Below are 13,088 nucleotides of genomic sequence, written 5' to 3' on the forward strand. Positions count from 1 at the left end.
CTATTTATAGCAATCATTCGATTGCTAATGCTGTTCAGTGCTATGTATAGGACATAGCACTGATCAGTGTTATTGGTCATCTTCTGCTCTGGTCTGCGGGAAGGCAGATCAGAGCAGAAGACGCCCGGAAGGCAGCGGAGCAAGGTGAGGGGACCTCCGTCTGCCATGCTGGATGATCGGATCACCGCGGCAGCGCTGCTGGCAATCCGATCATCCATTTAAGTGACCGTGATGCTGCAGATGCCCTGATCTGTATTGATCATGGCATCTGAGGGGTTAACGGCGGACATCTGCGGGATCGCGGATGTTCGCCATTACCGGCGGGTCCCTGGCTGTGATCAACAGCTGGGACCTGCCGCACATGATCCGGGCATCGCTCCGATGCCTGCTGTTATGCTTAGGACCTAAATGTACGTCCTGGTGCGTTAAGTACCACCTCACCAGGACATACATTTACGTCCTTCATCGTTAAGGGGTTAATGGATACATCATAAAGAGCTACTGAAAAATTCATGAGAAATCTGTTTATAATACTATAACATTTATCACCCATATGCTATAATTTTTATATGTTTAATGCATACATTTTGGGAGGGCTCTGTGAGATTTAATAAAAGTTTATTACATTATTTCATACCTTTCTGAATGTTGATGTATAACCACCAGACCAAGGTCAAAGTGATACTTTTTTGGCTTCCATATGGCAATGAAGAACTACGTACATATTTGACATGTACGTAAGGAGCCTTCTATGGGAACATGCAAATGATTTAAAAAAACATTTTAAATTGCAATGTGAACCGGGCCTAACTTCTAAAACTGTTACCTCAGGGCAATATTCAACATACGGGGCAGATTTCCTAATGTAGCAGAAAGAATGGCATTTCACCTGAAGGCCATCTGCTTTAAAGCCCACCAACAACTCTACAAGGCATATGTAAATGTTTTCTGGCATCCTAAGAGGCACTATTTTATTACGGTTTTCTGCCATTTTTCTGAACAAGATGACTAGCCATTGCATGTACAGTGACAATGCTGTAGCGCTAGAATATATTGTCTTTTAGTACATTAACGCAATAGTAAATTTAGTGGTGCATGATGCATCTGTTGCTTGTTTGTTGAAATCAATGCGACTCTGCTTCAGCGGAATGTTGGTTCGAAATTCTCCTGTGGCATTCTGAAATCGTGTGAACATAGCCTTAGGCTCAAGGGTGCATGAATCTTGTGAGATGGACATCCCCTAAGCCAAGATTCAAGACACCCCTCCATCCCTAAGATTCAAACACATACCCCAACCCTAAGATTCATATACACCACAACCCTAACATTCTCTCCCCTAAGGCTGGGTTCACATCACGTTTTATGCAATACGGGACCGCATATGGTTGGGGGAGCTCCCGTATCCCTGCCATATGTGGCTTGTATGTAATGTATTTCAATGAGCCAACCGGAGGCGGTTTTGGTAGGAAAACCGCATACTGGGCAAAAAATTAGCCGACCATAGACATCGTATAACTCCGGTCGGCTCATTGAAATACATTATATACGGGCCACATACGGCAGGGATACGGGAGTGCCCGGTTTTAGCTCCCCCCAGCCGTTTGCAGTCTCATATTGCCTAAAACTTCATGTGAACCCAGCCTGGCTCTAAGATTCATACACACACATACACACATTCACACACCCAACCAACCCTAAAATTAACACATCTTCCCCTCTTCTGTAAGAAAGTTACACTCTGCTGACTATTGGGGAAAATGTGCAGATTTGCAGCCATATAGCTCAGTGGTTAGCACTATTGCCTTGCAGCACTGGGGTCCTAGGTTGAAATCCATCCAAGAAAAACATCTGCAAGGAGTTTGTATGTTCTCCTTAGATTCGTATTGGTTTCTTCGGGGTACTCAAGTTTCCTCCCACACACCAAAACATACTGTTAGTCGAATTTATCCCCTTAAGGACGCAGGACGTAAATGTACGTCCTGGTGAGGTGGTACTTAACGCACCAGGACGTACATTTACGTCCTAAGCATAACCGCGGGCATCGGAGCTAATCGCAGCCAGGGACCCGCCGGCAAGGGCCGACGCCCGCGATCTCGCGGGCGTCCGCCATTAACCCCTCAGGTGCCGGGATCAATACAGATCCCGGCATCTGCGGCGGTTCGCGATTTAAATGAACGATCGGATCGCCCGCAGCGCTGCTGCGGGGATCCGATCATTCATAACGCCGCACGGAGGTCCCCTCTCCTTCCTCCGTGCGGCTCCCGGCGTCTCCTGCTCTGGTCTGTGATCGAGCAGACCAGAGCAGGAGATGACCGATAATACTGATCTGTTCTTTGTCCTATACATAGAACAGATCAGTATTAGCAATCATGGTATTGCTATGAATAGTCCCCTATGGGGACTATTCAAGTGTAAAAAAAAATGTAAAAAAATGTAAAAGTAAAAGTAAAAAAAAAGTGAAAAATCCCCTCCCCCAATAAAAAAGTAAAACGTCCGTTTTTTCCTATTTTACCCCCAAAAAGCGTAAAAAACATTTTTTATAGACATATTTGGTATCGCCGCGTGCGTAAATGTCCGAACTATTAAAATAAAATGTTAATGATCCCGTACGGTGAACGGCGTGAATGAAAAAAAATTAAAAAAGTCCAAAATTCCTACTTTTTTAATACATTTTATTAAAAAAAAAATTATAAAAAATGTATTAAAAGTTTTTTATATGCAAATGTGGTATCAAAAAAAGTACAGATCATGGCGCAAAAAATGAGCCCTCATACCGCTGCTTATACGGAAAAATAAAAAAGTTAGAGGTCATCAAAATAAAGGGATTATAAACGTACTAATTTGGTTAAAAAGTTTGTGATTTTTTTTAAGCGCAACAATAATATAAAAGTATATAATAATGGGTATCATTTTAATCGTATTGACCCTCAGAATAAAGAACACACGTCATTTTTACCATAAATTATACGGCGTGAAAACAAAACCTTCCAAAATTAGCAAAATTGCGTTTTTCGTTTTAATTTCCCCACAAAAATAGTGTTTTTTGGTTGCGCCATACATTTTATGATATAATGAGTGATGTCATTACAAAGGACAACTGGTCGCGCAAAAAACAAGCCCTCATACTAGTCTGTGGATGAAAATATAAAAGAGTTATGATTTTTAGAAGGCGAGGAGGAAAAAATGAAAACGTAAAAATTAAATTGTCTGAGTCCTTAAGGCCAAAATGGGCTGAGTCCTTAAGGGGTTATATTGTGATCCCCAGTCTCAGAACAGCCAGCACAAGAGGCGCAGTTTGTTAGCTACGATATGCTGGGGCTACTAGAGGGAGATCCAGGGTGGAAGACCCCCTCTTTATGATTTCCATATAGACTGACTACTCGGACTTGTAATGGCTTTAGTCACATAGTAAGGGTTCAAATTTACCATTTATTACATGAAAATTGTTTTACACCAGTGTTTCTCAAGCTTGGTCCTCAAGACCCCCCTACAGGTCATGTGTTCAGGATTTCCTTGGTCTTTCACAGGTGATATAACTATGTTGATGCCGGATTCACTGACCATAATTATATGACCTGTGAAAGGAAATCCAGAAAACATGACCTGTTGGGGGGGGGGGGGGGGGGGGGGGTCCTGAGGACCAAGCTTGGGAAACACTGTTTTAGATAACATCATCAAACAAATGTTGAGATTGTCAAGACAGGTCTGGATAGATAAGATACATAGACAGGTAGGTAAACAGATTGTAGATACACAGAAAGACCAATGCTAGATATATAATGGATGGATTTATGGATGATATAAATGGATTTATGATAGAAAAACATGATAGGGGGAGATTTATCAAAACCTGTCCAGAGGAAAAGTTGCCTAGTTTCCCATAGCAACCAATCAGATCGCTACTTTCATTTTTAACAAGGCCTCTGCAAAATGAAAGAAGTGATCTGATTGGTTGCTATGGGCAACTGGGCAACTTTTCCTCTGGACAGGTTTTGATAAATCTCCCCCATAGAGAGACTGATTGATAAAGATAGATATAGAGAGATTGTAATAGCTAGGTAGATAGATAGATAGATAGATAGATAGATAGATAGATAGATAGATAGATAATAGATAAATAGATATAGATAGATAAATAGAAATATATAAATAGATAATGGATAGATAGATAGATAGATAGATAGATAGATAATAGATAGATAGATATAGATAGATAAATAGAAATATATAAATAGATAATGGATGGATAGATAGATGATATAGATCGATAGATAAATAGACAATGCAGAGATAGGTAGATAGATGGATAGATAAATAGATAGATTATTGATTGATTGATAGATAAATTATTGAAAGATAGATTAAAGGATAGATAATTGATAGACAAACAAATGGATAGGATATTATAGATATGCAATAGAAGTATACAGATAGACGATGTGACCTGTATTGTGTACAGTCTGTATATACTCTACAGCAGTTCTAGCACAGCTTACAGCTCTCCCCCTGCCCGGCCCCAGTTGTGCCAGTCTTCCACAGATGTCCGTGTCAGTGATTGGCATGAGTATAATAATGGTACGGGACACATTTGTGGAACAGGATGGCACATCCTGTTGGCGCACTGGAGTGAGGCAGCAGCACCTCTATGGGATCGGTCCAGGTGATGTGTGCCCTGGTCACCACATTGCCAGGCACAGAAGTTTACCGGCCCGGGCACAGCTACCATGTGTACTCTATGAAAGTCATCAGGGAAATGCCAGCACATGCCAGCATGAAAGGTGACCGGAATCCTGTACCAGCTCAGCGCTGTGCGGCAACTCCGGGACAGCAGCTCGGTGGAATGGGACAGGACGTTACCGGCAAGTGGTGCGCTGTGTACACCTCCATATAGTGTAAGTGTAGCCGTGTGGGTCTCCAGTACCGCCAGCACTCACCTCACTAGGTCCGCCAGTCCTCCGTCCTTCCCGGCGGGTGAGATGACAGCAGGACTCCTCCAGGTAGTAATGCCGGCGCTGGCTGAGATCCGCACTGCTCGCCTGCTGTCCCTCTGCAGCTCCCACTAGTGCTAGACACTGCACACACACTCCGCTCCGCACACACCTCACCCTCTGCTGTGTCACTTATTACCTCAGCGGGGCACACGGGGGTCACTCACAAGAGGTCAGCAGTCTACCACATACTGCCCTCTGCAGCTCCCACTAGTGCTAGACACTGCACACACACTCCGCTCCGCACACACCTCACCCTCTGCTGTGTCACTTATTACCTCAGCGGGGCACACGGGGGTCACTCACAAGAGGTCAGCAGTCTACCACATACTGCCCTCTGCAGCTCCCACTAGTGCTAGACACTGCACACACACTCCGCTCTGCACACACCTCACCCTCTGCTGTGTCACTTATTACCTCAGCGGGGCACACGGGGGTCACTCACAAGAGGTCAGCAGTCTACCACATACTGCCCTCTGCAGCTCCCACTAGTGCTAGACACTGCACACACACTCCGCTCCGCACACACCTCACCCTCTGCTGTGTCACGTTTTACCTCAGCGGGGCACACGGGGGTCACTCACAAGAGGTCAGCAGTCTACCACATACTGCCCTCTGCAGCTCCCACTAGTGCTAGACACTGCATACACACTCCGCTCTGCACACACCTCACCCTCTGCTGTCACTTATTACCTCAGCGGGGCACACGGGGGTCACTAACAAGAGGTCAGCAGTCTACCACATACTGCCCTCTGCAGCTCCCACTAGTGCTAGACACTGCACACACACTCCGCTCCGCACACACCTCACCCTCTGCTGTGTCACTTATTACCTCAGCGGGGCACACGGGGGTCACTCACAAGAGGTCAGCAGTCTACCACATACTGCCGCCTCACCCTGCTGGACAGTATCCGCACCAACACACTCCTTAGGCAGTCCTGTTTATTAGGAACCCCCTGTGGACCCTTCACACGATCTACGAATCTTTAGATGATTAGCATAAAAGAAAGTGTTCCTTGCCTAAGCAGGGGCGGGGCATACATGTGCCAGAATTTGGGGATCAAAATAGGGAGGTTTACTTATATAAGTGTAAAAATAACTTACATTTTATACATATATTTCATAGACTGCATCCATTACATTTGTCACATAGTGCTACCAATTCTATATAGTACTATTATTTATATATAATTAGCTGAGTACCCAGCGTTGCCCGGTTTTTCCTACCTAATCCTTGTGGTGGAGGAAAAGCAACATAGGAGGAAGTATTTGTCCTCATATCCCATCCTCATATCCAGACCTCATATCCCGACCTCATATCCTGTCCTTATATCCCGTCCTCATATCCTGTCATCATATCCCACCTCATATCCTGTCCTCATATCCCGACCTCATATCTCATCCTCATATCCAGACCTCATATCTCATCCTCATATCCAGACCTCATATCCCATCCTCATATCCCACCCAGGGGCGTAGCTAGAAACCCCAAAAAATTGCCTTGGGCCCCCTACCACCTGACGACCCGCTTCCCCAATCCCGGACGGCCCCTTACTCAGCCGCATAAAGATATCAGTGACTACAGTACTGATGGGACATAGTCAGGAGAATACACAACGATATAAGTGACTAACAGGCAGGGCCAGACAGACAAAACAGACATTGAACAATAAGCAGCCCATTTTTCTGGAGGGGGTCCAACTACTGGGACCCCTACCAATCACCTTGGTTCCAGTTGCTCTCCAGCTGTTATAAAGATATAACTCCCATCATGTCTGGAAAACCTCAGGCATTATGAGAGTTTTAGTTTTGCAACAGCTGGAGAGCCACAGATTAGGGTACAGCATCACCCATCATCACTGCAGAACTTACAAATGATTACAGCTGTGATGGGACAGTCAGGAGAATACACAATGATATCAGTGACCTGAGTGACGTCTTCTCTGTTGTCTTTTCTTTTCTTCTTCATCTGGTCCTGACGTCAGGACTTCTTCCAGCTCCATCTTCTCTGCAGAGTCTGACACCCGGACATCATAGGTTCCTCACTTTGTCAGTAGATTCTCACCCTCTGTATGAAGACAATAATCATTATAATTCTTCTAAATACTGTACCCCCTGAATATAATACTGCCAAATACTGCATCCCCTGAATATAAAACTGCCATCCACTGTACATCCTGCATATAATACTGCCACCTACTGTACCCCCTGAATATAATACTGCCACCCACTGTCCCCTCTGAATATAATACTGCCACACACTGTACCCATAAATATAATACTTGCACACACTGTACCCTCTAAATATAATACTGCCACACACTGTATCCCCTAAATATAATACTGCCACCTACTGTACGCCTGAATATAATACTGCCACACACTGTACCCCCTGAATATAATATTGCCACCTACTGTAGCCCTGAATATAATACTTCCACACACTGTATCCCCTGCATATAATACTGCCACACACTGTATCCCTGATTATAATACTGCCACCTACTGTACCCCCTGAATATTATATTGCCACCTACTGTACCCTTGAATATAATACTTCCACACATGGTATCTCCTGCATATAATACTGCCACCTACTGTACCCCCTGAATATAATACTTCCACCTACTGTACCCCCTGAATATAATACTGCCACATACAGTGCATACACACAGATCATTCATACATACAGTACATACACACATACATAATACATACATACACACATCATACACACACATATCATACATACACCCGCCGCCTCCAGATTCTCCCCCCCCCCACAGAATACATCTCCACATATCATACATACATCTTGTTTACACACATCTATCATTCATACACACACATCATTCATACATCATACATACAGTACATACACACAAATCGGGGGAGATTTATCAAAACCTGTCCAGAGGAAAAGTTGCTGAGTTGCCCACAGCAACCAATCAGATCGCTTCTTTCATTTTTAACAAGATCTCTGCAAAATGAAAGAAGCAATCTGATTGGTTGCTATGGGCAACTCAGCAACTTTTCCTCTGGACAGGTTTTGATAAATCTCCCCCATCATTCATACATCATACATACAGTACATACACACATCATTCATACATCATACATACAGTACATACACATCATTCATACATCATACATACAATACATACACACACATCATACATACATCATACATACAGTACATACACGCATCATTCATACATCATACATACAGTACATACACATCAATCATACATCATACATACAGTACATACACACACATCATACATACATCATACATACAGTACATACACACATCAGCAAAATTTGCTGAAGCAAATCTGCAGCAAAAATACGCACAGGTGAAGCACCCTTAGGGTAGGGTCACATGTAACAGATCAATAGTGTATGTTACTCTGCTGATCCGTCAATGACTTGACCCTATAGTGCGCCTCCAGCTGTTTTCCCCCAGGTCCTGCTTGCAGCAGCAATCTGCCGCTCCACGATGTCTCAGAGTACACTGCATGTGTCCACGGTGACTCGCAGGTCCCTGTGTGGCTGCTTGTTAGTGGCAGATTGCTGTTGTGAGCAGCACACGGGGGGGGGAAAACAGCAGGAGGCACTCTATAGAGTCAAGTCATCGGCAAATCCGCAGCGTAAAATACATTACATGTAACCCTAATGTTAAATACATTACATGTAACCCTAATGTTAATCTGTATAGGATGATTTATGATAAGAGGGGTTTCCACAATATATAATTTTTTTCTCTAACTTAAAGGAGTACTCCAGGATGCAAAAATTTTCATTCAGACTGCCGGCAGTAAAGTATATAAAAAAAAAAAAATATATATATATATATATATATATATATATATATATATATTTATACGCGTTGTAGTTTTACAACAGCTGGAGGCACCATGGTTGGAAAACCTCTGGCTTCTGAGGTCATAGGATGTCACTATGCGCAACTTCTATGAAGTGAGCGCAGGACAGCCTTTGGCTGTCCGGGCACACTGGGAGTTGTAGTTTGGCCTCAGCTGAAGGTGCCCTGGTTGGGAAACACTGCTCCATGCTCTTCTAGCCAGCTAACCCTCCCCCGCCACTCTCACCTCTGACCCTCTGTCATTCGTTTATAGCCTCGTCCACCTCCTCGCCTTACAGGGAGGATGCAGCATCTCTAGGCAGCGGCGGGATGTCCTCCTTCTCCTGCGCAGCTGGGGCAGGGACCGTGACGTCAGGTGCGTGCTTCCGACGTCTGCTGCTCTTAAAGCGGCAGTGTCCCTTCCCCCAGCCGATATTACTTGGGGCTGGGGGACCTGACTAAATGACGCCCCCCTTCAGCACCACCAGAGAAGGGGGTCTCGCGGGGAGCCGAAGTGCCAGGGAGGCGTAGGGGCCCGGTCGCCATGGCGACCGTTGCGACCTCTATAGCTACGCCACTGATCCCACCTCATATACCGTCCTCATATCCCGACCTCATATCCCATTCCTCATATCCCGTCCTCATATCCCGTCCTGATATCCCATCCTCATATCATGACCTCATATCGTGAAGGTGACAGAAGGAGGCATAGTTTTGTGAAAGTTGGCATGACTTGCAAGCCGGACCAATGCACAAAAAGGGTAGAAAGTGTGATGTCCCAGTATGGGATATGCTCCTACAGTCCTTTCTGGTTCAGTCCCTGTATGTCCTCAGGGCTCACCTGCAGTGTTCCCCCTTAATGTGAATGAGTTATATATTAAGGGTAAAGGACCTTTTTATATGGTCCCATGATTAGTTAGTCACATGATAAGGTTTGTCACATGTTTAATGTGACACATGTCATATGTTTTGTTACCCAGAGAGCACCAGGTGACAAGATGACCTGCAGCTAGCCTATGGGCTCCTTGCTCAGCCCCCCTTTATAAGAGGGGGAGGTACTACAATCTCTCTCTTGTGTTTCACTTTCTGCTGAGGTCAAGTCCAGTCCAGACGTCTCAGGGCCAGTGTCCAGTATATCTGGAGGCCTCAACTTAAATTGCAGCCACAGATCTGTAAGTCAAGTCATCTTTGTCTGCTGTCACTATCTTTAGTCAAGTCAAGTAAATTTTAGTCAGCGTGGCTGTACTAGAGTCTGTCAAGTCACTGCAAGTCCCAGCAAGCTGCGAGGTCGCTTGTGTTACTGGTCCCCTCTCTGGGAACCTTACTACCCTGTAAAGACTGTTATAACTGTTCAACTTCAGTAAAGCTACCATTAACCTGGCCTTGGACTATTATTTACCGCTGCCTAACCTAGGAGTAACGGGATTACCTTAGGGTGGTTACATAGGCAAACCACCCCCTGGCATCATGAACACTAAGAGGTTAACACCATCTACCCCTGGGCAACACTACCTGCCCTTACAACTTGTTACACATTGCGCTCCGGCCACATGTGTTCTCCCCTGCTGTCGGCGGGGCTGGGATTCGCATCGCGGGACGTGCCCGCATGTGAATCCCAGCCGGTCACTTACCATGGTCCTCTGCTGCCTCTGCCTTTCAGCTCCAGCACGCGTGTCCCCGTCTCCTAGGGCTCGCGCTCGCCGCTACGCCCATAATTATGTGCAACACCTGACACCTGCACCTCCCACTCTCCCTGCCGGAACTTCAGTAGTGTTGAGCAGCATAGGCCATATTCGAATTCGCAATATTTTGCGAATATATGGACGAATATTCGTCATATATTCGCTAAATTCGCATATTCGTAATATTCACGTTATATTTTCGCGGAAATTTGCATATGCTAAAATTAGCAGACAGGAAAATTTGCATGTGCGAAAATTAGTATATGCCAAAATTTGCATAAGCAAAAATTCGCATATGCGAAAGTTAGCATATGCAAATTTTTCCATATGCGAAAATTTGTACGCCAGTCTCACACAGTAGTATTACAGCCTTCTTTACACCACACAAGCTGGAAGCATAGAGGGATGATCACTGTGATGTGTACTGTGAAAAAAGAAAAAAAAAAACAATATTCGTAATTACGAATGTTTAGTACGATATTCGCGAATAAAATTAGCATTGTGAATATTCGCGAGCAACACTAGTCTTGATTAGTGTTGCTCGCGAATATTCGCAATGCAAATTTTATTCGTGAATTCGAAAATATTCGCGAATATAGCACCATATATTCGTAACTAAAAATATTCATTTTTTTTTTTGTTTTTCACAGTACACATCACAGTGCTCTCTGCTTCCAGCTTGTGTGGTGTAAATAAGGCTCTAATACTACTGTGTGAGACAGGCGTACGGATTTTCGCATATGCAAATTTTCGCATATGCTAATTTTCGCATATGTGAATTTTCGTATATGCTATAAAACGCGAATATTACGAATATGCGAATTTAGCGAATATATGATGAATATTCGTCCATATATTGGCGAAATATTGCGAATTCGAATATGGCCTATGCCGCTCAACACTAGTCTTGATTAGTGTTGAGCAGCATAGGCCATATTCGAATTCACGATATTTTGCGAATATATGGACGAATATTCGCCATATATTCGTTAAATTCGCATATTCGTAATATTCGCGTTTTATTTTCGCATACGCGAAAATTCGTGCATGCGAAAATTTGCATATGTGAAAATCGGCATATACAAAAATGAGCACATGCGAAAAATTAGCATAGGCGAAAATTAGCATAGGTGAAAATTAGCATATGCGACAATTTGTACGCCAGTCTCACACAGTAGTATTAGAGCCTTCTTTACACCACACAAGCTGGAAGAAGAGAGGGATGATCACTGTGATGTGTACTGTGAAAAAAATAAAATAAAGTAAAAAAAAGAATATTCGTAATTACCAATATATAGTGCTGTATTCGCGAATATTCGCAAATATGCAATATTCGTGAATAAAATTCGCATTGCGAATATTTGCGAGCAACACTAGTGATGAATCTCCCCCATTGAGCCCGCCAGAGCCGCAGTGATCTGTGTAAGAAACCTATGGGCCCAGGCTGTTACGGTCACCAAATGATATTACAAATACTGAGTGTCTGGTTAGGAGAAACAAATATAATGTACCCACAGGGAGTGAGCCATTTTTATAAAAAATTGCCAAAAATCCCTGAGATAAGTCATGCAGAATATGTTAAAAAGCTTTTTGGATTTTCAGCCAATCAGAAAGCAGCACTACTCAAATAGAACTCCCGTGAGGTCACACATGTGATGTCATAACCATTGTCATCAGTGAGGGGCATAAACTGTAGGAACCTAGGAATACACATTCATACCCGCCTGTGACTGGTAAGTATCACATCTTTTTGGTCTTTAGTGCAGTTCCATGTGCATTTCTATAATAAACATGTAACTAATCTCTCTTTTCTTTTCCTATCTTAGATGCACACCTTCCAGGCTGTGGGGCAGCACATACACGGACACATTGGCCCAAATTCTAGAGGTAACCTCCTTTAGTATGCCCAGAGGAAGGGCAGTACAGTAGCCATGGATTCCCTACAGGTTTCCTCCCCTCTGGAGGTTTTTCCTGTCCTGAGTTAGTTACTGTCCGCTCTTTGTGAGTGATGGAGGTTACATAAAATCCCTACACAAACATTTTAATAAATAATAAATAAAGTTCCCCTTTGTTTAAACTGTTCTTTGACTTGTTCGACTCATTTATTTTATTTGTGTGTGTGAAAAATAGTGTTAGCAAAATGTGGATGACGGAAGTGTCCAAAACTGCTCTCCTGCCCGATCTGTACCATGTGATGAGGTGAGAGGCGGCTGATGCTGGGGGGTACAGTTGTCCAGGCAACCGTAGGGCACCCAGCAAGTTCTGATGTCTTATGCCCAGAAATGGTCGGCTACTCACTGTGTCAGAAGATTCTCATCCTATATATGAAGACCATCAGGAATCAAAACCTGTGGAGAGGAAAAGTTGACCAGTTGCCCATAGCAACCAATCAGATCACTTCTATTTTTCAGAGGTCTTGTTGAGAATGAAAGAAGCAATCTGATTGGTTGCTATGGGCAACTGATCAACTTTTACCCTGCAGGGGTTTTGATAAATCTCCCCAATAATTATTACAACCATGTCACACACTTAGGGTTGCCACCTGGCTGGTATTTT

The 13,088-nt window shown here is 43.8% G+C and overlaps 1 protein-coding gene across 9 annotated transcripts in view; it reads right to left on the reverse strand.

The window, feature by feature from the left end:
• The window catches only part of BMPR1B (bone morphogenetic protein receptor type 1B), a 473,407-nt gene extending 460,494 nt beyond the window's left edge, over positions 1-12,913 (reverse strand). For 6 of the 9 annotated variants that reach the window (XM_056567272.1, XM_056567355.1, XM_056567335.1 and 3 more), the window contains exon 1: positions 4,935-7,884. The gene's annotated coding sequence lies outside the window, so the exon portion shown is untranslated. Of the gene's footprint in view, positions 1-4,934; positions 7,885-12,830 lie in introns of those variants that run through there. The other 3 variants (XM_056567261.1, XM_056567325.1, XM_056567256.1) reach the window with 2 other exon arrangements.
• Positions 12,914-13,088: the final 175 nt, after the last annotated feature.

This window comes from Hyla sarda, chromosome 1 (genome assembly GCF_029499605.1).
Source record: "Hyla sarda isolate aHylSar1 chromosome 1, aHylSar1.hap1, whole genome shotgun sequence".
NCBI lineage: Eukaryota > Metazoa > Chordata > Amphibia > Anura > Hylidae > Hyla > Hyla sarda.